Genomic DNA, 24,973 nt, shown 5'->3' on the forward strand with positions numbered 1-24,973 from the left:
TATGGAAGCTTGCGGCAAGGGTGTGTCCACCTTTGTCGTGGGTGGGCTTGTGTCCTCCTCTTCAAATTGTAGTTTTTTATCTTCTTTGAGGCCTGATGTAGATGGTTTAGGATCTGCCCCAACTTCTTTTCCACTTCTCAACAATATGGCTTTTGCACTTTCGAAACCTCCTTTTGGATTTGGAATGGTAGAACTAGGAAGTTGGCCTGGGTCTCAAAATTTGCTCACAAAGTCTGCAATATGCCCAATTTGTTTCTCCAATTGATCCACCCTTTTGTCTTGGCTTTGCATAGCTTTGGTTTGATTTTCTTGCCCCTGAGACAAGTTAGTTAGTAACTTAAGGAGTGTATCATTGTCTAGAGATGTACCTGAAGCATTTGGGGCAGATTGTTGTGGAACATGTGGGGGTGCGTATGGCTTGGTGAAAAACCCCGGGGGTTGTTGCCTAAAGCCTCCTTGTTGTTGGGGTTGTTGGGCCTCCCTCCACTTGAAGTTTGGATGGTCTCTCCAACCTGGATTGTATGTATTTGAATATGGATCGTTCCTTGGTTGGTTTTGGCCTTGAAATCCAATTGCGTTAGCGCTCTCCCATCCACCATTCTCAATGAGTTGATGGCACTTTTCCGAGGCATGTCCTTAGATAGAACATACGCCACACACCATTGGTCCTTGCATCCTCATTCATTCGGCCATCTGAGACACAATGGAAGTAAGATTAGCTAATTGTGAATGAATGTCAGATGTGGAACTTACCTCATGCACTTGTTGCCGTAGGGGTCCTCTTTGGCCAACGCCTTCGTATTGTTGAGCGTTCAACACTCAATTAGCAATCAAAATCTTGGCAGCCATGGGTGTCTTGTCCACCAATGCTCCACCCGCCGAGGCATCGAGCATTTGATGTTCAAGTGGTAGGAGCCCCTCGTAAAAGTATTGTAGAAGTAACTCCTCCTTCATCTGATGTTGTGGACAAGAAGCAACAAGTGATTTAAAACGTTCATAATAAGTGGGAAAAGACTCACCTTCTTCTTGCTGAATACTACTAATCTTTTTACGTAGGAGAATGATTCGAGAAATTGGGAAAAAACTTCTCTAAAAACGCCCTTTTCATACTCTCCCAAGATGTGACAGTTCCGGGAGCTAACTCGTACAACCAATCTTTGGCTTTATCCATTAAAGAGAATGGAAAAGCCTTCATTTTCAAAATACTTCCGTCGACGTTAACCGGAGTCATGCTTGAACACACCACTTCAAATTCTTTTAAATGCTTGTTCGGATCCTCCATGGACAGCCCATGGTATTTTGGAATGTGGTGGAGCAAACTTGACTTTAACTCGAACTCTTCGGTCTTACCTTGCGCAGCCGTGGGATATTGGATACACAAAGGTGTGGCATTATCTAATCCCGAAGCGGCGAGCTCCTTGAGTGTTCGGTTGTCCATGGCCATGTCTTGCACTACTTCTCCCACTTGTGCCGTGGGTATCTCCTCCTCTTCTGGAACTTGTTCTTCAAGGTCAGGTTCTGGGCTAAATGGGTTGGACTCTTGTTGGTTCTTCCTTCGTCTCAAAGTTCTCTCAAAATCGTCGTCAAAGTCCAAAATATGCTCACGAACAGGGTGGGAACTTCGAGTCATGCACTAGTACCTTAAAAACAAAGAAACAAAACAAGGTCAGAAACTTCAACAAAATAAATGAATGAAAAGAAACAATCAAAGGGATTAGCAAAGTTGCTAATCCCCGGCAATGACGCCAAAAATTTGATGCGAAATATATAAGCACACAAATTAAACCCTCTTTTTATCGATTGTAGCAAAGTATGTAAGTAGGGATCGTTCTAGGCCGGGGATTAGGAGGGATTGCCAAATCACTTGAAAACTAACTCAAACACGTAAAAACAAGTTTAAAACACTAAACTAGACTCAAAGAATGAAAAACTAAACTCTAAAACACCAAAACAAACCAAAAGACTCAAAACAGCAAATAAACACTCCAAACTGCCTTAAAAACACTTTCTGGGCAGTTTTGAACACAAACACAATTTGGACGAAAATAGGTTATAACTTGACTCAAAACACTTAAAAACACAAACTAAATTGATTTCTAACTAATCTAACACTTCAAAATAAGTGGGGATTGAGTTTTGACGAAAATTAAAACAAAAACAAAACTTTGTAAATTGAACAGATTCTAAAACGAATTTGGTTAAAGTGAATGGATGGAAAGCTAGCTAAGGGGTTCTTCTCCACACATGTCACACTTGCATACGAAATGATTTCCAATTGCTTCTCAATAAACCATGAATTCCCAACACCCCAAGTTAATTAGATACGCTTAAATTAACTTTCAGATTTCCCTTAAGTTATTGAATTGGATGAATTGCATACGACAACCCAAAGCATTCCCCACAAGCTCCCTACATGAATTGCATAATAGAGATACAAGCAAGAATCATTAAGTTCTATGAAAACCATAAGCATTGGCGAGGCACTTGTTACTATGAATTGCATGAAACTTATGCCAAGAATTTACTTAACACGATTGTGATCAACAACGTTTACTACTTTGGAATATAAGTTCGTAACAATTAGGTGAAATTCCCTTATATCCTAGCATCAAACTTATGCATGAAAATTAAGCGTGCACTCTCAACCAACAAACACAAATCAGTTTTAATTCTTGTAGATAAGCAAATTAAATTCACAACTTATGAAACGCAATTGGAAGTAATCAAATCATATAGCAAGCATAAACATGGTTTTGAATCCCCCCCTAGCCAAGGGGATTTAGTTCCTCATACTCGCAAAGCAAAGATACATAAATTTAGAAATTAAAATCCAAGGAAAGAGAACACCTAAAACACTCCAACTTGGCAGCTTGTGCATCCAAAGTTCCTCCTTCTTCCTTGCTGCGGCAGAGAGGTTTTGGACAGGGTTTGGGTGGTTTTTATGGTGTAGAATGGATGGGGAATGGTATGGAAAGGTTTAGGGTGGATGGGTGGTGTGGCTAGGGATGATTTTTGGCTGAATTTGGAGAGAATGGTGGTGGAGAACTCACGGCAAAGACAAGGATCAAAATCTGTTATGTTTGATGAATATGGGAGGTGGTATTTATAGGCTTGAGAGAGGACCACTCCATTTCCTTTGCATGTGCAGCTTGTGTGGGTGGGTGTTGTCATGTTTCCCCTTTACATTTACACACACATGCTTCATCATTTCAACCACAAAGCACACACATTTTCTGCCATGTTTTCCCCTTTACATTTACACACACATGCTTCATCATTTCAACCACAAAACACACCATTTTTCTGCCCATGCCGTGTGCTCCCATGTGTGTGCTGCAATGTTCTTCTCTTTGCCATGTGTTTGCTTTCTTTGCCATGTGTTTGCTGCCATGTTATCATCCTAGCTGTTACACTTGCACACACACATGTTCTTTGCATCATTTCAACCACAAAACACACACATTTTCTGCCATGTTTTCCCCTTTACATTTACACACACATGCTTCATCATTTCAACCACAAAACACACCATTTTTCTGCCCATGCCGTGTGCTTTTCTTTCACTTTGCATGTGGGTGTCTTTGCATGTGTTTTGTGGCAGAAATGTTGTGTAATGATGAGGGGTTGTTGCTGCAACAAGAGGTTTATTTAAAAAAAGATAAAGGAAATAAAACCCTAGGTTAATTAGGCAATCAGAAATTAAGTCTAAGGCTTCTAGAAAAAGGAAACAAAATCAGAAAACTAAGGGAAAGTGCAAGGAGGATGCGGCAATAACTAGAAAATTAAGGGAATGTGATTTCCTTGCATGCTTTGGTCTTCAATTTCGTCCATCTATATTGCTCCAAACATAAGCTATTCAATTCATGCCCAAAACTGCTCCAAAAGGCTCCAAAATGCATCTTCTTGCACACTTTGTCCTTAGAATCTGAAAACATACGAAAATGACTTTAAACACTAAAATAACTATGAAATAATAATGTAAAAGCACAAGAACAAGCCAACTAAGTCGCATGAAAAAATGCTCCTATCAAGGTCGTGGTTCTGGTCGTAGAGATCAAATGCGTCTTTGAGCTCAGCGGCGCCACCATCCTTGGAGCCGGAGACCCAGAAGGTGTTGAACTCGTCGAGGCAAATGAAGCCATCGTTGTCAGTGTCGAGATCGACCATGACGCGCTTGAGCTTGTCACCGGAGACGTTGGAGCCGAGGGTCTTGAGGTCGTTGTCGAGCTCGTTGACGGAGATCTTGCCATTGCTGTTGGCGTCGAAGCTTTTGAAGACTTTCTGGACCTCATTGGTGACGACAAGTTTGGGGCTGGTCGAGGTTGGGCTTTGAGAGCCGGGCCCGGATTTGTAGCTGGTGGATTTGGACAATAGGCTTGGGCTCGGACAACCTCCTTTTGATGGGCTTATTGTTGCTAAATAGAGGACATACATATATATATATATATATATATATATATATATATATATATATGTATAAGGAATATGTTCTTTTTTTTATATTATTTTTTTATATTTTTATTATTATTTTTATTTTTATTTTTAAAGAAACTGTAATCTTTATACAAAGAAATTGTTTTTTTTTGTTTGTTTTTGTTTTTTTGTTTTTGAAATAAAATTGACTCTCAATAGTCAAATATTCAATAAAACCTTTATAATTTATTTTGATGTGACTGAACTCGAAGTTGAATGTTCAAGCTGCCTACGTACCCTTCCAAAGAAAGAGATCAAGTCAAAACGTAGTTCGAACTACATTTTTTTTTGGTATTTTCTTTTGGTGGTGCCGTTTGCAGTTTCAACTCGTGCAGGTAAGGAGTGTTTGATGCCATGATGCAGTTTCAACTCGTGCATGCAAGGAGCATGTTGTGTCGCCTTTTAAACTCGTGCGGACCAGGACCGTTGGTGTCGCCTTTTATGCTTGTGCGGACAAGGAGCGTTGTGCCATGCAGTTTAGACTCGTGCTGGCGATGAGTTTTGTGTCCTGCAGTTTAGGCTCGTGTGGATAAGGAGTATTGGTGTTGCCTTTTATGCTCATGCAGACCAGGAGCATTGTGCCATGCAGTTTAGGCTCGTGCAGTCGAGGAGCTTTGGTTCGTGCAGTTTAGGCTCGTGCAAACAAGGAGCATTGTGCCATGCAATTTAGACTCATGCTGGCGATGAGCTTTGGTTCGTGCAGTTTAGGCTCGTGCGAACAAGGAGCATTGTGAATTTGTCAAACGATTTGGAGAGGCATTCCTTCCAATCTTCATAGCAAGGTGTCTTGATTGAGTGTTTGAAGAAGTCTTCAGGGAAGAAATTGCGCATCGTGATGGGGACGGACGATCTTTGTGTTGAAATTTCATCATTTTTAACAATTTCCCGTTACTTTTGAGGTTGACAAAAGCTGATTTGCCCCCTTTTCAGTTGGCGAACTTGTGGAGGAGATGTAGGCTTTATGTGTAATTTCTTCTGAGTGACATGAATCCATCCTTCAACTTCGCTTGACTCGGAGCATGCCCCAAGCGGTTGAGGTGAAAACTTTGAGTTGGAAGAGCCAGAAGTGATTGTGGTATAATTTGACTTCACTATATCGTCAAGATCTAGCTCGATGATTCCTTTTTTAGCCAACTTCATGATGAGATCTTTCAGCACGAAGCACTTTTCTGTCGGATGACTGATGAAGCAGTGGAATTTACAGTACCTTGGACTATCGGTGTGATTCATCTCTTTTGGCTGTCTGCACTCAAGCAAACTGATCACCTTCTTTTCCAGCAAGTCTTCTAACATGGCAACCACATCAGAGTTGGGGAATGGATAAGTCTTCTCCTCAAGCTCTTTCAAAGTGCGTCTACGCATCTCTTGATCACGAAAAGCTTCGGCTTGAATCACCTTGCCTCGTGTAGGGATTTTGACGGGAGCTGTGTTGACCGTCATTCCTTCCTTGGTGGATTTCCATGCAGCCTTCTCCACTTTTGTCCCAAGAACTTTGTCATTCTTGTAGTCGGCGATCGGTTCTTTCTTCCCATGATGGACGATGCTCAACTCCATGTCATGGGCGCGGGTGGCTAGCTCTTCGAAGGTTCGTGGTTTGACTCCTTGAAGGATGTATTGCAAACCCCATTGCATGCCTTGGACGCATATCTCGATTGAAGAGGTCTCCAAGAGCCTGTCTTTGCAGTCGAGGCTTAGAGTGCGCCATCTGTTGATGTAGTCAATGACTGGCTCGTCCATCCACTGCTTTGTGCTCGTCAGCTCTAGCATGCTCACAGTGCGGCGAGTGCTGTAAAAACGATTGAGGAATTCCCGCTCCAATTGCTCACAGCTGTTGATGGATTCGGGCTCAAGGTCGGTGTACCAGTCGAATGTGTTTCCTTTCAGCGAGCGCACAAACTGCTTGGCGAGGTAGTCCCCTTTGGTCCCTGTGTTGTTGCAAGTTTCAATGAAATGGGCGACATGCTGCTTCGGATTTCCCTTTCCCTCAAACTGCATGAACTTTGGTGGTTGATATCCCCTCGGCATCTTCAGGGCATCAATCTTCTTTGAATAAGGCTTCGAGTACAACCCGGAGGTATTTGAGCTCCCTTCGTACTGTGCCTTGACGGTGCTAGCGATCATCTCTTGCAACTGCTTGATGGAGAGAAATCTCATGAGCGCCGCTGTTTGGTCTGGTTCCGGCTTTTCTTCAACCTTCTCTACTGGAGGCTCTTCTTCTTCATCGCCACCTTTCTTGGAGTCAGAACCGAATCCTTCATCATGCCGTGCCCCCAACTTGTTGACGAATGCGGCAATTTGCAAGTTTTTCTCTTCTGCGGTCTTTGTGAGCTTTGCAATTGCTTCACTCATTTGAGCTAGCTGTTCTTCAATGGAGGTAACGCCGATGGTCATGACTTGTGCAACCATCATACGTGACTCTTCAGGCATCCAGGTTGCTGATGAAGGACCCCGTTAGCCGTTTTGGGATGTCATCTGATGTGCCTCAACGGCATGCTTCGATGCCCCCAGCGAGGTTAAGTTGATGACGGGCTTGCGTCTTTGATGCTCCCCTTGCTCCCTCAGTGGCACCGACTTTGAAGTGGTTTGTTGAAGAGTAGTTGTGGTGCCAATGGATGCTCTGTTCATGGTGGAAGTGCTCAGGCTTCTTCCCTTTGTGAAAACGGCTTGTCCTTTGCTTGATGCCATTGAGTTTGAGGTGTGTTTGGATTCCTTGAATGGACAAAGAGATGAGAGGTAGAGATGATCCCACCGAGCGTGCCAAATTTGTAAACATGAAATTTTCCTGGCGACAAACGAGACAAGAACACGAGTATAAAATAATATTTGTATTAATGATTTAGGGGTTACAATCTCTCTCAAATTTGATCATCTGAATCGATCTCCGTAAGGTGTTGATTTGTGGATGTGCGATTGATCCAAGGGCCATCGAGGCTTGATCTTAGATGAACAATTGAAAGTTTTCTTCAAGAGCCGTTGGGGCTTAATCTTGAAGGTTGAGGGAAGTTTCTTCAAGGGTCTTTGGGCTTGATCTTGAAGGTTGATGGATGAACGGATCTTCAAGGCTTTTGGGCTTGATCTTGAAGAATTGTTGATGAACGGATCTTCAAGGGCCTTTGGGGCTTGATCTTGATGAACAGTTGATGAATGGATCTTCAAGGGCTTTTGGGCTTTATCTTGAAGAACGGTTGGATATGTGGATTTGTTGATGTTGTTGATCCGAAGGGTCGTTGGGGCTTGATCTTAGGATGAACGAATGATGAACGATGAAAGCTTTCTTCAAGGGCCATTAGGGCTTGATCTTGAATTGGTGGAAGTTCCTTCAAAGGGTCGTTGGGGCTTAATCTTGAAGGTTGGGTTGACGAAGAACGAATAGAGCTTTCTTGATCCTTCGGGATTTGCTTGGGAGCTTTGGAGTTTCAAAGCTTCAAGGTTTTGGTGTGAGGTGAATTGGTTATGAATTGGTCTTCCCTAAATGAATGAAATGGCCTTGTATTTATAGAATTTTCCAAGGCCTAATTTTGAATATGATATTCAGATGAAATAAATCATTTCTGCCAGGTGTTGACACGTGTCCTGCTTGATGACTTTTCTGATTTATTTTGATTTTTTGTTTAGTCACACGCTACGTGTAAAATTTATATGACATGTGAGCGTTGAAATTGTAACTATTGGTCAACATTTATTTCACCGAAATTTCGATGTCTACAAACATTTTGATAAAAAAAATTCAAATTCTAATACCAATTTTTTATTATTTATTTATTTATTTTCACAAAAATTGTAACTACAATGGCTATATTATTGGATTATATCATGCCTACGACATGGCTCCATTATTGGATTATGTCATGATCATCTATTTTTGGTCCAGATAAGATTTCAACTTTTTGCAACAATTGGATGTGTCACATCCCGGCCCGGGCCCTCACCACATCCCTGGCTTGATTCCACCGTAGCACGATATTGTCCGTTTTGGGCCCCGACCACGCCCTCACGGTTTTGTTTCTAGGAACTCACACGAGAACTTCCCAGTGGGTCACCCATCATGGGATTGTTCTAGCACGAACTCGCTTAACTTTGGAGTTTTGATGGAATCCGAAACCGGTGAGCTACCAAAAGGCCTTATACTAGGTAGAGATGAGAATATACATATAAAGCTTACAGGATCCACACCCCTAGGCAATGTGGGATATTACAATCCACCCCCTTTAAGGGCCCGACGTTCTCGTCGGCACACTTTCGGCCAAGGATTGGCTATGATACCAAATTGTCACATCCCCACCCAGGCCTTTACCACATCCCGGGCTTGACTCCGCTGTAGCACGATATTGTCCGCTTTGGACCCTGACCACGCCCTCACGGTTTTGTTTCTGGGAACTCACATGAGAACTTCCTAGTATGTCACCCATCATGGGATTGCTCTCGCACAAACTCACTTAACTTCGGAGTTCCAATGGAACTCAAAGTCAGTGAGCTCCCAAAATGCTTCATGCTAGGTAGAGATGAGAATATACATATAAGGCTTACATGATCCACACCCCTGAGCAATGTGGGATGTTACAAAACTGACACACCCCAACCCAAATCGAAGAATGCTGGCCGTCACGTGAAGGTGACGTAGCCATGTGTGCGGTGTAGAAGTGATAGTGATATGAAAGTTTGAGTAAACAAAATCAAACTAATTAAAATACACTATACTAATATATAAATGCGAGGTAACCTAAGTCCAGTCCAGCAGATCAAGTACTAATTATACAATACCAAAGAGGTGGTCCTACATTATTTATAGTCTGTCAGAACCACCGTCGACACCTCATACGCCACCAATAAGCACGTTTACCTAGAACCTGGAGGGGCGCAAAACAAAAAGTGTGAGTGGGCAAAAACAAAGCTTTTCAAAACCATTTCTCTTTCCAAAAGTAATAACCCATTGCGGTAAAACCCGTATAATTTCCCAGAAACTAGCATACGTACATATACAGAAACCATACTCGAAAATAATGAAATCCAGATATATGACATGTCAAATATCTCAGCATAATAATTAAGTAAACTAGGTGAAGTAAATCAATGTAAAGTGATATGTCAGCTGGATCCACCTAGTATGGCCTGTACGGTTGAACCTATAGCTCATCAAGTATATTTGCACAGGAGTCAGAACCACCTAGTGTGGTCTGTATGACAGGGCTAGGTGTAATAAGTACGCTCAAGTGCTACGATCACATGAAGGTTGTGCAATAAATCGCTGGTCACCTACAAGTCGGAGCCACCTATTGTGGTCTGTACGACAAGGCTGTGCACCAAACTTGGATCCAAGGTGAGCGTTTAGTGCGGGAGGTGAACATCACGTGAAGGATTGTGCCCTGGCCACGGGCAAGAGCACTAACACCAGGGTGCAGGTTTATGAGTTCTAAATGCATCTATGTATAACCATCATAATGCAACTCACAATCATCAATACATATACTCACCTGGAACTTACCTGAGCATCCGCAGTGTCAAATACTAACATACATAACTACTAATGCATATTCTAAAATATAAAGCATTTGACATGGCATCGAAAATGCAAAATCATTTAAATCAATTTTTTGTGGAAAAACGTATGGCATATATACATATATTGAAAACCAAAAGCCCACTCATTGATATGTGGCAGGGTCGTAACCCCTGTGTCTCGCCTGACTGCGCTCGTTCTCCGAAAACGTCTCACATGACGCAATTAGTATATTCTGTCAAAATTGACGGAATATTCTTCTTCTTCTCTAGTGGTTCGCCGAATTCCATCACCGGCCGCCATCTGTGTCACCAGAAACACTTTAAAGACCTAAATCCGACGGAAAATGGTCGGAAAATTCCTCGCAATTCCGGCTAAACCTTCTTAAGTCTCAAAACTAGCTAAAACCTTCGCGATCACGTCGGAGAAAATTGCACTCCTTGCCGAAGCTCGGGTATCTCGAGTTCTACCAGTCATTTCCTCAAACCAAGGGTACGGCTCGACTCGTGAGGTTGAGGGAAGCATAATAATGCTAACTTTACACTCGATCTGTGAGGTTTGGTTCAGTTTGAGTCTGATGTCTTCAGTTGTACGGACAAAGAAGAAAATTCAAGAAGGGAAAGAAGAGAAGGTGAGGTTGCATGTGTGTGTGTGTGTGCATATGTCTGGATTGGGCAATTTAAAATGGTCTCAAGCCCTAATTGGGCTATGAGATTTAGGGCCTATCTGATTGGTCTAAATAATAATAAAACTAACCTAATCTCACTTATTCATCCGTAACGTTTTCGTTACAAACCCAATTCGGCCTTAACTCACGTCGACACCCTCGTAACGTCGAATACAATTGATCACATTGGCAGGAAAATAGTTTAAAAGTATATAAGTACATCCACGTCACAAGGCCCATGAGGGTAAAATAGTCATTTCCATGCACTCGAGGATAAAATATATTTTAATTCGGGGACGGGTCGTCACAACCTACCCCCTTTAATAAAATTTCATCCCCGAAATGTCTGTACGCTAGCATACAACAATCAATATCCATAAAACAAATGTGGATATAAATCTTGCATACGATCATACGTCTCCCAAGTAGCCTCCTCCATTGAGTGGTTCTTCCACAAAACTTTCACCATGCGCACAGTTTTGTTCCTCAGAACCTTATCCTTCCAGTCTAAGATCGTCACTGGTTCCTCATCATATGTCAAGTCTGGATTAATTTCTAGTGGCTGAGTAGGTATCACGTGTGATGGATCAGAGACATAATGACGAAGCATAGAAACATGAAAAACATCATGCACCCATGATAATTCTAGAGGTAACTCAAGTCTGTAGGTGACTTCACCGACTTGCTTGGTGATCTAGTACGGTCCAATATAGCGAGGACTTAACTTACCTTTCTTACCGAACCACACAACGCCTTTCCATGGAGATAGCTTAAAAAATACCCAATTTCCAACTTTATGGACTCTATCAATGGCGTGTTTATCGGCAAGGCTTTTCTGTCGATCTTGGGCTGCTTTCAAGTTAGATTTAATTACCTGGATATTCCGAGTAGTCTCATCAACAATCTCAAGGCCCACTAACACCTTCTCACCAACTTTGACCAACATAAAGGAGTACGACAAGATCTACCATATAATGTCTCGAAAGGTGACATCCCAATGCTAGAATGGTAACTGTTATTGTAGACAAACTCCACCAAATCCAAACTTTTATGCCAAACGTCGCCAAACTGCAGTACCGAAGATCTCAACATATCTTTTAATGTCTGGATACCTCTCGGATTGCCTATCTATCTTTGGATGATATGTCGTACTATAAAGCAATCTCGAACCAAGAGCTTTTTGAAATGCCACCCAAAACTTAGAAGTGAACCTAGGATTCCGATCATAAATAATACTAACCGGAACCCCATGGTATTTAACAATCCCTGATATAAATAACTTGCCTAATCGGCTTAAAGACTATTTCTCCCTTACTGGAATAAAGTGTGCTGATTTAGTAAGCTGATCCACTATCACCCAAATGCCATCATAACCATTTCGTGTACGAGGAAGCTTGTACACGAAATCCATAGTAATATTTTCCCATTTCCACTGGGGAACAGTAAGTGGCTATATCAATCCAAAAGGCTTTTTTTCTCTCAGCTTTGACTTGTTGGCAAATTGCACATCTACTCACATATTTAACAATCTCTCTTTTCATGCCAGGCCAATAGTATAAAGGTCGAATAGTGTGATACATCTTGGTACTCCCAGGATGCATCGCATAGGCCGATATATGTGCTTCATCAAGGATATCTTTCTTTAATTCTACATTATTCACACGTACATTCATTTCTCCTGCATAAGCATACCATCAGACTTCCGAATTCTGAGATCTTTCTTTTTCCCCCGTGATACTGCCTGAATTAACTCCTGGGATTCCTCATCATTCACCTGAGCCTCGAGCACACAATCAATTAAAATTGGTCTGACCTGGAAACTAGCAAGTAAAGCTTATTCCCGATCTTCCACCCCTAACTTCACTCCAGTGGATCTCAAATCTGTGAGAAAGGGAACACGACAAGCATATAAGGCGTTATGTCGGCCTTGAGATTTCCTACTAAGTGCGTCTGCCACCACATTTGCACAACCAGGGTGATACTCAATCATGCAATCATAATCGCTGAGCAATTCTATCCACCTCCGCTGGCAAAGATTAAGATCTCTCTGGGTGAAAAGATACTGAAGACTTTTATGATCCGTGAAAATCTTACATTTTTCTCCATAAAGATAATGTCTCCAAATATTCAAGGCAAATACAATGGCTGTTAACTCAAGATCATGAGTAGGATAATTCATCTCATGAGGTTTCAATCGTCGCGAAGCATAAGCAATACCATGAAAAGAAGCATCATTGTAAATTTCAAAATTACCACTGTCGTCTGGAAGGGCCAAAACAATACTTTAGTTACTGGAAACTCTGCTCATAATTATCATCCCACTCAAATGTAACATCTTTTCTAGTCAACCTCGTCAGTGGTAATGCTATAGTTGAGAAATCTTTAACAAACCGTCTATAATAACCTGCTAAGCCAAGGAAACTTCGTACCTTTGTGACAGTTTGTGGCTGCTCCCAATTCTCAACGGCCGCTACCTTTTGTGGATCCACTTGAATACCTTAAGCTGATATGACATGCCTAAAAAATGCTACTTGATTTAACCAAAATTGGCATTTGCTAAACTTAGCATATAATTGGTGTTCCCTTAATTTCTTCAACACCAAAGTGATATGTCGTACATATTATACCTTAGACTTAGAATACACCAAAATATTGTCAATAAATACAATGACAAACCTGTCAAGATATGGCTTGAATACTCGATTCATCAAGTCCACAAAAGTTGCAGGTGCATTAGTTAACCCGAATGGCATCACAAGAAACTCATAATGACCATATCGAGTCCGAAAAGTCATCTTAGGAACATCTTCACTTTTGTTCTTTAATTGATAATAACCAGACCTCAAATCAATCTTAGAAAACACGCATGCGCCTCGAAGCTGGTCAAATAAATCATCTATATGCGGCAACGAATAACGGGTTTCAATCATTACCCGATTCAGCTGCCGATAGTCAATATACAACCTCAAAGTTCTGTCTTTCTTCCGTGCAAATAAAACTGGAGCTCCACAAGGTGAAGTACTAGGCTGAATGAAACCTTTATCAACTAATTCCTGTAATTGAATTTTCAATTCCCGCAATTCAGCAGGAGACATTCGATAAGGAGTTAAAGAAATAGGATTTGTACCTGGAAGAAAATCGATAGTGAACTCCACTTCTCGGTCTGGTGGTAGTCCAGGTAAATCATCAGGAAATACGTCAGGGAAATGCCCTACTACTCGTATATCCTCCACACTGATAGGAGTATCTACATTTAATACCAGGTGAGCCAAATACCCTTGACAACCTTTCCTCAATAACCTTTTAGCCCTCACGTCAGAAATAATGTCATGTCTCACTCCACTACGCTTGCCTACAAATGTGATCATAGGCAAGCCCGGATGATGGATAGTGATTGTCTTTCCGTAACAATCCATCTTGGCACGATTGTAATGTAGCCAATCCATGCCTAAAATAACATCAAAATCAACGATATCTAACGAAACGAGATAAGCTGGCATAACGACATCCTCCACCAACACGGGACATCCTTGATACACCAGCTAACATAACATGTCTCACCTCTAAGCATTAAAAACTCTAACTCATATCCGAAAGGTGTGGGATGAGGCTGCGTCGTCTGAGCAAACGTATGAGAAATAACAAAGTGCGTAGCACCATAATCAATTAATACTCTAGCAAAATGACCAAGACTATTCAACGTACCCATAATCAAATCAGGGTTGTTTTGAGCATCCTGCAACGTAATATGGTGAATACGACCATGTGCCTGCTGTCGTCCTCCATGACCCCTATTAGCTTAATTTCCACGTCCCTGCAAACTACGTCCCTGACCAAGTTGATTAGGCTGTCTTAATGACCCTGCATTACTAGAAGCAACCTCTATGTTCTGGGACTGTCCCCCGGGATACCACTGTGATCCACCAACTGAATATGGCGGATATGGCGTATAACCTCCTGGATACTGAGGATAGCCACTCCGATGATACAGATTATGTGGATACTGATATTGTCATCCAGAATATGGAGCTATATCACCCTGATAATGATAAGCACCCATATGACCCGTCTGGGTATAACCACTAGGCCCTGGAACCTACTGAATCGGAACTAGTGGTGGTAAAGAAGGTGGTTAGGGCTTCTGCTGGTTCTGCGGGCATTAAATAGCCCGATGTCCTATCTGGCCATAAGTGAAGCATCCACTGCTACCTCGTCTACATTCCCCAAAATGCCGATTATTGCACCTACGACACAAGGGAGCACCTGTGCTACTGGAATCCCTCTGTCTTTGGAACCTAGAACCACTTAAAAACCGGCCACCTCTCCTCGGAACAGTAGAACTTAAACCCCCACTGGAAGAATTGGAACTAGTACCACTTCTCTTAAAACTCTACGTCTTGCGAGGTCCTTGTGATGACTAGCCCTTATCTTTATTATTATTTTTCTTCTGGTTACTATCTTTTTCTTCCTCTTCCTCGCTGTCACTGGGCATATTTTCATAATCCTTAATTTGTAGTAAAATCTCATAAAACTCCTGTTATGTAGCACATAGAGTCGTGATCACCGTGGAAACGCCATTTCTTTCTAGTACCCAATCTAAAATGGCGAAGCATCTCTGTGGAATTTGCAGCAATCTCAGGGCAATAACGAGATAAATCAGTAAACTTACGATAATACTCATTAGCTGACATATTTCCTTTCTTTAGGTGGGTGAATTCTTGCTTCTTACAATCTATATACTCTAGGGGTACAAATCTTTTTAGGAGGATTTCCTTGTCTATGCATCAATCAAAAAGTTTTCTCAATATGATTGAGCCAACACTAGGCTCCCTCAGGCCCCTCAATACCCACAAAATTATTCAACTTTAGATTATACACAGTCTTCAGGGGAGTCTTCTGGGGAGGACGAAGCGAGGACTGAATGACATTGGCAATTGCTTCCCCAAGTTGAGTAATATCGGGGAAACTAGACTCAGCGGAAGTACATGGCTCTCTACGAGGCAGCATGGTTCTGAAAAAAAGACACCAAAATAATTAGAATACTCACAAAATATGTAGGACTGCCAAACCTAGGCTCTGATACCAAACTGACACACCCCGACCCAAATCGATGAGTGCTGGCCGTCACGTGAAGGTGATGTAGCTATGTGCGCAGTGCAGAAGTGATAGTGATATGAAAGTGTGAGTAAACAAAACCAAACTAACTAATTTACACTATACTAATATATAAGTGCAAGTGAAGATATTTAAGTATAGTTTCACTTATTCAGAGTGTAGGTTACCTAAGTACAGTCTAGCATATTAAGTACTAATTATACAATACCAGAGAGGTGGTCTTACATTATTTATAGTCTGTCAGAACTGGCGTCGACTCCTCGTAAGCCACCAACAAGCACGCCTACCTAGAACCTGGAAGGGCGCAAAACAGAAAGTGTGAGTAGGCAAAAACAAAGCTTTTCAAAACCATTTCTCTTTCCAAAAGTAATAACCCTTCACCGTAAAACCCGTATAATTTTCCAGAAACTAGCATACGTACATATACAGAAACCATACTAAAAAATAGTGAAATCCATATATATGCCATGTCAAATATCTCAGCATAATAATTAAGTAAACCAGGTGAAGTAAATCAATGTAAAGTGATATGTCAGCCGAATCCACCTTGTGTGGCCTGTACGGCTGAACTTATAGCTCATCAAATATGTCTGCACATGAGTCAGAATCACCTAGTGTGGTCTGTACAACAGGGCTAGGTGTAATAAGTACACTCAAGTACTACGATCACATGAAGGTTGTGCGATAAATCGCGGGTCACCTAAGAGTCGGAACCACCTATTGTGGTCTGTACAACAGGGTTGTGCACCAAACTTGGATCCAAGGTGAGCATGTGGTATGTGAGGTGAACATCACGTGAAGAGTTATGCCCTGGCCACGGGCTAGAGCACTAACACTGGGGTGCAAGTTTATGAGCTTTAAATGCATCTATGTATAACCATCATAATGCAACTCACAATCATTAATACATATACTCACCTGGAACTTACTGAGTGTCTACAGCGTCAAATACTAACATACATAACTACTAATGCATATTCTAAAATATAAAGCATTTGACATGGCATCTTAAATACAAAATCATTTCAATCAATTTTTTTTGGGAAAAACGTAAGGCATATATACATATATTAAATCAAAAGCCCACTCACTGATATGTGGCAGGGTCGTAACCCCTGTGTCTCGCCTAACTGCGCTCGTCTTCCAGAAATGTCTCACCTGACGCAGTTAGTATATTCCGTCAAAATTGATTGAATATTCTGCTTCTTCTTTGGTGGTTCACCGAATTCCGTTGTTGGCCGCCATCTGTGTCACCGGAAACACTTTGAAGACCTAAATCCAACGGAAAATAGTCAAAAAATTCCTCGTAATTTCGACTAAACCTTCTTAAGTCTCAAAACTAGCTAAAACCTTCGCGATCACGTCGGAGAAAATTGCACTCCTTGCCGGAGCTCGGGTATCTCGAGTTCTACCAGTTCTACCAGTCCTCTCCTCAAACCAAGGGTACGGCTCGACTTGTGAGGTCGAGGGAAGCACAATAATGCTAACCTTACACTTGATCTGTGAGGTTCTGGTTCAGTTTGAGTGTGATGTCTTCGGTTGTACGAACAAAGAAGAAAATTCGAAAAGGGAAGGGAGAGAAGGTGAGGTTGCACGTGTGTGTGTGCATGTGTCTGGATTGGGCAATTTAAAATGGTCTCAAGCCCTAATTGGGCTATGGGATTTAAGGCCTATCTGATTGGTCCAAATAATAATAAAACCAACTCAATCTCACTTATTCATCCGTAACATTTTCGTTACAAACCTAATTCGGCCCTAACTCGCGTCAACACCCTCGTGACGTCGAATACAATTGATCGCATTGGCAGGAAAATAATTTAAAACTATATAATCCACGTCACAAGGCCCACGAGGGTAAAATAGTCATTTCCACGCACTCGGGGATAACATATATTTTAATTCGGGACGGGTCGTCACAGGATGAGATTTTCTTATCTCAATCTCATCTGTCGGATTGTTATCTATCTTTTTATCCTCTCACTAGAAAAATGATGTCTTTATCTCTTTCACATTCATCCTATTAAACTGTGAGGTGGTGGGAGTCCATAGAGAGTCTCACTGTGAGAGAATCATGTTATCATTTCTATTTTGTAAAAAACATGATATGACAATTGATAGTTGATTCTTTCTTAGTATTCAAAAATATCACCATGTGATTGATGATTGATTTTTTTTATTTATTAAAACACATAATGTGATAGTTAATTTTTTTCTTAATAATAAAGAATCCAACTACCATGCGGTTGATAGTTGATTTTCTTGTTAATGATTCAATTAAAAATTCAACTAACCACCCATGTCATATATATACTAAAAGTAGGGAGATGAAGGAACCTCACTCCACCCCTCCTCTCTCTCCCTTCCTGAGATTTTAGGAACTCAAAAAGGAAATTTTTGTGTTTCTAAAAGAATATCGACTCTAATGGAATTTTGGGAATCCAACCACTAGGGGTGGTTTTGGTACATTACTGTACCAAAACCTCTGTACCAATTACCATGCCAAATATTTGGTACGGCAAAATCTATTACCATTACCGTACCAAATTTTCGGTATACCAAATACTTTGGTTGGTATGGTATGCCAATGGTAATTGCCACTTTGTTTTACGCCACTTAGTTTGCCCAAAATCTAATATTTTTTAATTAATGTGCAAGTGTAAAAAATATAGAAAAAATATATAAACGCTCGTAATGACAAGCTTTACAACTTTCGTGAAGAGCTTAACTTTGAAATTCGCCATTATAATCATATAAATCATAGATCAAAATTTAACCGTTGATTGTTGTTTACATTTATGCTTAATTTTTCTCATCAATTTTTTTTTTTCGAATTTTCTTTTTTGAAATCATGATCTATTAGAGGATACAGGAAGATGAATGGTTTGGATCGTTGATAATATGTTTAGAGTTTTACAGTTAGTGAAAATATTGCTTGATGTTTATAAAGTGTCTACAAACTATATGATATCGACTCATATTTCAGTTAACCGCAAATATCGAAATGTGATATCAAAAATCTAAACCATTCATCTTCTTACATCCGCTAGATGATCATGTTTTCAAAAAAAGAAAATTTTAAAAATGAAATTTAGTAAGATAAATAAAACGTAAATGACAATCAACAGTTAAATATAAATTTAAGGTTTATGGATTATAGTTTTGGATTTTGAAGCTGACCCCTTCATGAAAGTTGTAAAGCTTGTCACTATGAGTGACTGTATATATATATATATATATATATTTTTTTTTACATTTTTTACACTTCTACAATAATTATTATTAATTTTATTAATTTTTCTCTCAAATAATTATATGAATAAATACATAATATAATATTAATAATATTGGTAGGTATGGTATACCACCGGTACTGGTTTTGGATACTAGTACTGTACCGAAACAGTATGGTATGGTACAAATACCGTTTCATTACCAATTGGTACAAACTTTTGGTAATAATTTGGTATGGTATGGTTGGTAGGGTAGTTGGTACGATAATTTGGTAAAAATTTCAACCCAACCAACCACCACATTTTGACGACTCATTTAGGAACTTAAAAGGAAATTTTTGTGTTCCTAAAATAATATTCCATCAAATGGGAAAGTCATTATAATAGAATCCCCAAATTTGAGGTTTTTACGATTTTATGTAATAATTTGATTAGTTGCAATTTTTTGTTTATGTTAACTTTTTTTTTAATTAGATTAACATTATGTTGTCGTAAAATATTTTTGTGAACATTTCAATAAAAAAAAATTCAAATTTTGATACCAAATTTTTTTTCTTCACAAAAATAGTAACTAGAATGGCTACATTATTGAATTGTGACATGGCTAAATTATTGGATTATGTCGTGCCTATGTCATGATCAGATATTTTTGCTCCAGATAAAGATTTCAACCCCTTGCAACCATTGGATGAGATTTTCTTATCTCAATCTCATCCATCGGATTGTTATCTATCTTTTTAACCTTTCACTATAAAAATGATGTCTCTATCTCTTTCACATTCATCCTATTTTTTGCACACATCCTTCAAACCCTCAAAATTATCCTTCTCAATTACCAAACCATAATGGCACAACAAGGGTATGATAACTCATCCTTTGACGATGACAATCAAGCTGTGGTGACGACAACTATGCACGAGGAATGACAAAGAATTCAGGGGAAGAAAGTCACAAAGGCTAAACATGGTGGCACATCATCAAGCCAAAAACGCATTCCAGGAGATAGGGTAAGTGGTCATGAACTTCTTATGCGTCATTACTTTGCTAACCCTCCCATGTATCCAACTGTTCATTTTCGGAGCATTGAAATATTGACACATGTAAAACTGTTGTAGGTTAGTGGAAGGAACACTGTTGCCATTCAAAGGAGGATTCCTCTAGTTAGTGACATTCCCGCAATCATCTTTGGTGCGGATGTTACCCATCCTCAACTTGGGAAGTACAGCAGTCCGGTAATTGCCGATGTAAGTTCACTCGTAAATTCATTGTGCTAGGGAGCATTTCGGAGCATTTTGACAAGAAACTGGCCGAAAACCAGAGAGAATTATCCTCTTCATGTAAGAATTGTTTTTGCTGTGGTCAAGAAAAATGACATAATGCTCTGCTAACATTTGTCAAGAAAAATGACACAACGCTCTGCTAACATTTGGCTTGTCAATCGATGCAGGAGGGATATCTGCCACCAGTTGCTTTTGTTGTGGTACAAACTGATAAGAGTGGCAATTTTCAACCATGCTGCAAATTTTAGATGCATTAAGATGTAGTGCATTTGATGCTTTTCTGTTTTGCGCATTGAGATATTGTAAATTTGATCTTATTCCATTTCGTGCTTTAACTATCGTTACCTTGTCAGGCACTATTGTTGACACCTAGATTTGTCATATGAGGGAGTTCAACTTTTATCTCAACAGTCATGCTGGCATTCAGTTATTATTTGTGCTGTTGATTTATACATGCCAGTTTCGTTTTTGTGGTAGTTTACTTGCCCTCTTATGAGGATGTGTTCGTGTTCTATTCACTGCTAAATATAAAACCTTAAGTTGTGGTTATAGTTCGAATTGCTATCTTTTGTTCGTGTAAGGAAATAACAGGCATGCACAATACCATGTCTTGTATTGCGATTTTTCAGTTATAAAGGCATTATCCTTATTCTTATTATAAGGCCTTATTATATCATGATGGAGGCAGATTCTCGATTCAGACTAATAATGAGACCCTCTTAATATTTTCGAAGATATGTAGTTTGAGTGAACGCTCGATCACCAAATCATCTATGTGAGGGAACAAATTTGAAATCAGCAGGTTCGTTAGTCATACGAGCCCAAATGCTAAATAGATAGAATAACCCACAATGTATAGTTAAAGCATGCAATAGGTTTCAACAAGGAGGTAACGGGCTTCGCCAAGTGGCTTGCACAGGCCCAACCGCATCTATTATATACTATACCGTGAGTCCATGCGCAAGGCTGTCCACAAACATATGGATGCTACGAGTGAAGAAAGTGGTGGTCGACACTTGGATTTAGGCATACATGCCTCGACGAGTGAACAACTTTATGCACTTCAACAATTGGCTTGTAGGTTTTGCATGACAGAAAGGATATTTGTTATCATAGATATCTTAATATTTCAAAGATACTAGGCTTATACAATGAACTCATTGAAGAATAGATGGCCCAAGAAAGTGTAATAGAGACGCTTTTTGTGGCGGCTTTGAGAGATAGAATCCCCCTTTAGGTACACTTTGCAAACTAGTTCCTCCTTCATTACTTTGCCAATTAAAAACTTCTACTCCACACTTCGCAATCGACAAACATCAAAGTTACCATCAAGAAAGCAAAGAGTCTTATCCGCAACCCGATAACATTCACAAATCTCATTGCTTATGATACATAATAATCATCTGATCCAAAATCATTATATATACACTAAAATATTATTCGAAAGACATCATCACCCACGGTGTGTTGAGATGGTAGAGACTGAGAAAAGTCGAACATTCTCTCACATTCTTGAGAGGAGGGTACGTGATACATTGATTGAATTTATATCGAGTGACTTTGGATATGATAATTATTATGTCTTACATGCAATGAGATTTGTGGACTTTGTGTTTGTAGATAAGACCCTTTGCTTTTTCGATGGGAATTTTGATGTTTATCGATTATTAAGTGTGGAGGACAAGTTTTTAATTGGTGAAGTAATGAAGGAACTGGTTTGCAAAGTGTACCCTAAAAAGGACATGTACTTGGATTTCTCAAAGCTGTCACAAAAAACGTTTCGAGTATAATTTCTTGGGCTGTCTCTTCTTAAATGGGTTTGTTTATAAGCCAAGTATCTTTGCGTATTAAGATGTCAGGAGCCAACTGTTGGAGTGATGTTCACTTTCTGTGACATTAAACTCTATTTGCTCACAACATCCATATGTTTTCAGATAACCCTGCGCATGGATTCGAGATAGTATACAATTAATGCAATTGAGCATGTGCAAGCAAACATGATGAACTAGTTACATGCTTTAATAGTAACTCATGGGGTTGTTCTACTTATGTGAGCATTTGGACATGTATGACTAACGAACACGTTGGCTTCAAATTTATTCCGCATATAGATGCTCTGGTGCTTGAGCGCTCACTCAAACTACATATCTTCAAAGATATTATGGGAAAGACATCCTCACCCATGGCATCTTCAAAGATATTATAGGAAAGACATCCTCACCCATGGCGTATTGAGATGGTGGAGAGTGGAAAAAAGTTAGTCATCTTCTCACATTCTTGTGAGGAGGATACATGCTACACTCAATCGAGTATCGAGTGATTTTAGATCAAATGATTATTCATCATGGCTGTAGATGATTTCATGATAGGAACTTTGATGTTTGTCAGCTGCGAAGTGTGGAAGTTTTTAATTGGCGAAGTGATGAAGGAGGAGCTGATTTGCAAAGTGTATTATACTAGCGGAAAGAGATTTGATGATGAGTCTGAGGAGGATAACCCTCAAGAAAGTCTTTCAAGACTTGAATTATAAAACATTAACAGTTCTATTTGTCTGTTCCTATAAAAAAAAAAAAAAAAAAAAAACAGTTTTAGTTGTACAAAAAGCAATTCCAAACGAGAAATTCCACTTCACTCACTCAAGTCCTCGCAATGCATGTTAGGACTTTGTATTAGTTGAAGCTTAACAACTTTGTTTCGTGAAGTTTCTATGTGTTTATATTTCACTCAATGTATCCATTGTTTCTTATTTGGCTCTTTGAGCCTTCCATTACTATTTGTGTTGTTGATTTATATATGCCAATTTTGCTTTTGCCGTAGTTTCCTCACCCTCTTCCGAGGTCTTGTTTATGATTTAATTATGTGGTTTCTGATGAGTGCACATGTAGGGAGAAGGTTTCCTGAATCTTGCTGGAGTGCACATTTTTACAATTTGAATCCAATACAATGTCTTTATGGTTTCCAGTTGTTCTTTATCTAAGTGTACCCACTTGTATTGAAGCAATTTAATTTACACATAATTTTAAGTTATATCACGCTTATATATGTTATTGCAGAACATCAATTAGATTATGGGTCAAGCTTACCATTTTGTAGATCAAAGATTTAAGTGTTCTATTTTGTAGGAATCTTATGCATGATTTTGTGCCTACTAACTAGTCATAAAGGGTAAAATCGATATAAAATTTTCACTCAAGTTTTGACTAAACTCTAATTTGAATTATCACCTTAAAAAATGAAAGTTCGTTTACGTGAATTGTTGGTCAAAGGGTTTAACTGGAAGTTACTCAAATTTTTGGGTTTTCCCTAAAATACGCTATCACATTTGAGCTAAAATCAAATTTTGTGTTAATAATATCAGCTCACATCTTTAAAAAGATTCTTGATTATTCACTTCGTGCCTCATTATCTATTAATAATATCTACTCATATTTTTGTTAAAATTCTCAACCATTCACGTCGTATCGGATGTTCTTATCCAATCTTTAGATTTACTCATATTTCTTCACAATAAGGAGTAGAACTCACAAAACTTTATTATGATAAACCTTAGATAGGATAAAAAACCGTAGTCTAAGAAGAAAAATGAGTACTTGGTAAGTCAAAACTAAACACATTCAGGATGCAAGTAAAACGCACACAAGGTTATGACCAGTTCAGGATCGGTGTTTGGTTAAAACCTTATTAGGTAGCAAAAATCCAAAGCAAAAAATGCTCCTAATAGTAGGGAAAAATAGTACATTAAGATTAAGTAAGTATACTTCTGGAAGCTCCTTTGTGTATTATAAAACTTTCAAATGAGAACTACAAGCAATTCAAATCAGATAATTTATGCATACCAATTCCTTGAACAAGTTTCTAGAAAGTGGACTTCAACAGTGACTTATAAAGAGGTCAGCAAGATTGTCCTGTGACGGATCTGACAATATAATATGTCCGCCTTCCATACTGATCCCCTCATATATGCACATTATTAATCCTAAAATGAGACCCCGACAGTAATAATACAAGTTACGAGGTCGTAATGTGCTGGAGTCCGTGTTCATTGTTTCTGAAAAGAACTACCCCAGGATCCGCTACTAGAGAATCGATCACTACCGGTAGAACCCTTACTGGCTTGAGGTGTAGTGGTATAAGATCCATCGCTAGTAGTATACCCTAAAGGTTGACCCTTCTTCTTAAAAACCTTCTTACCTTTCATTCCACCCCCATAAACAATGCTTCCTTGATATTATTGGCCTTGAACTTATTCTTAAATCCACTGAATTGTCCTCCCTAGTGCTTGCTTGCTTGCCTTTCGCTACCTGTTTCTCCACTTTCTTGTTACTAACTTGCTCGACCTGTGGAGCTGTGCGAAAAGTTGTCTCATAGGTAACACCATCACGAACCATCACATAAGTACACAACTCTAGATTCAAGCCCGCAATGAACTGCTTCCTCTTCTATTTTGCATTATCTTGAATACCCAGGCAATACTCCACAAGACGTTGAAACTCCCATTCATAGTCAACCACAGATATTTCCCCTTGCTCAAGAGCTAGAAATTCTCGCCTGTTGATAGCTTGAAATTCGAGACTCATAAATTGTTCTTGAACTGCTTCTTGAAGAGATTCTAAATCCATGATGTGTTAGCAAGAATATTTCTGCTCCGTTTTCCACCAGTTCTTAGCGCTCTCCTGCTCATTTGCTAATCCTTGGGACATCTCATAACTTC

The 24,973-nt window shown here is 39.7% G+C and overlaps 1 long non-coding RNA gene across 2 annotated transcripts; it reads left to right on the top strand.

The window, feature by feature from the left end:
* Window positions 1-19,753: 19,753 nt before the first annotated feature.
* Window positions 19,754-23,078, top strand: LOC126617498 (uncharacterized). 2 transcript variants are annotated; one of them, XR_007621380.1, is made up of 4 exons: window positions 19,754-19,989; window positions 20,098-20,319; window positions 20,430-20,688; window positions 22,651-23,078. It is a non-coding gene; the product is annotated as an uncharacterized LOC126617498 (long non-coding RNA). The 2 variants fall into 2 exon arrangements; XR_007621379.1 differs by lacking the exon at window positions 22,651-23,078 and having other exon boundaries at window positions 19,755-19,989; window positions 20,430-20,917.
* The last annotated feature ends 1,895 nt before the right edge of the window (window positions 23,079-24,973 follow it).

Source organism: Malus sylvestris, chromosome 3 (assembly GCF_916048215.2).
Source record: "Malus sylvestris chromosome 3, drMalSylv7.2, whole genome shotgun sequence".
NCBI lineage: Eukaryota > Viridiplantae > Streptophyta > Magnoliopsida > Rosales > Rosaceae > Malus > Malus sylvestris.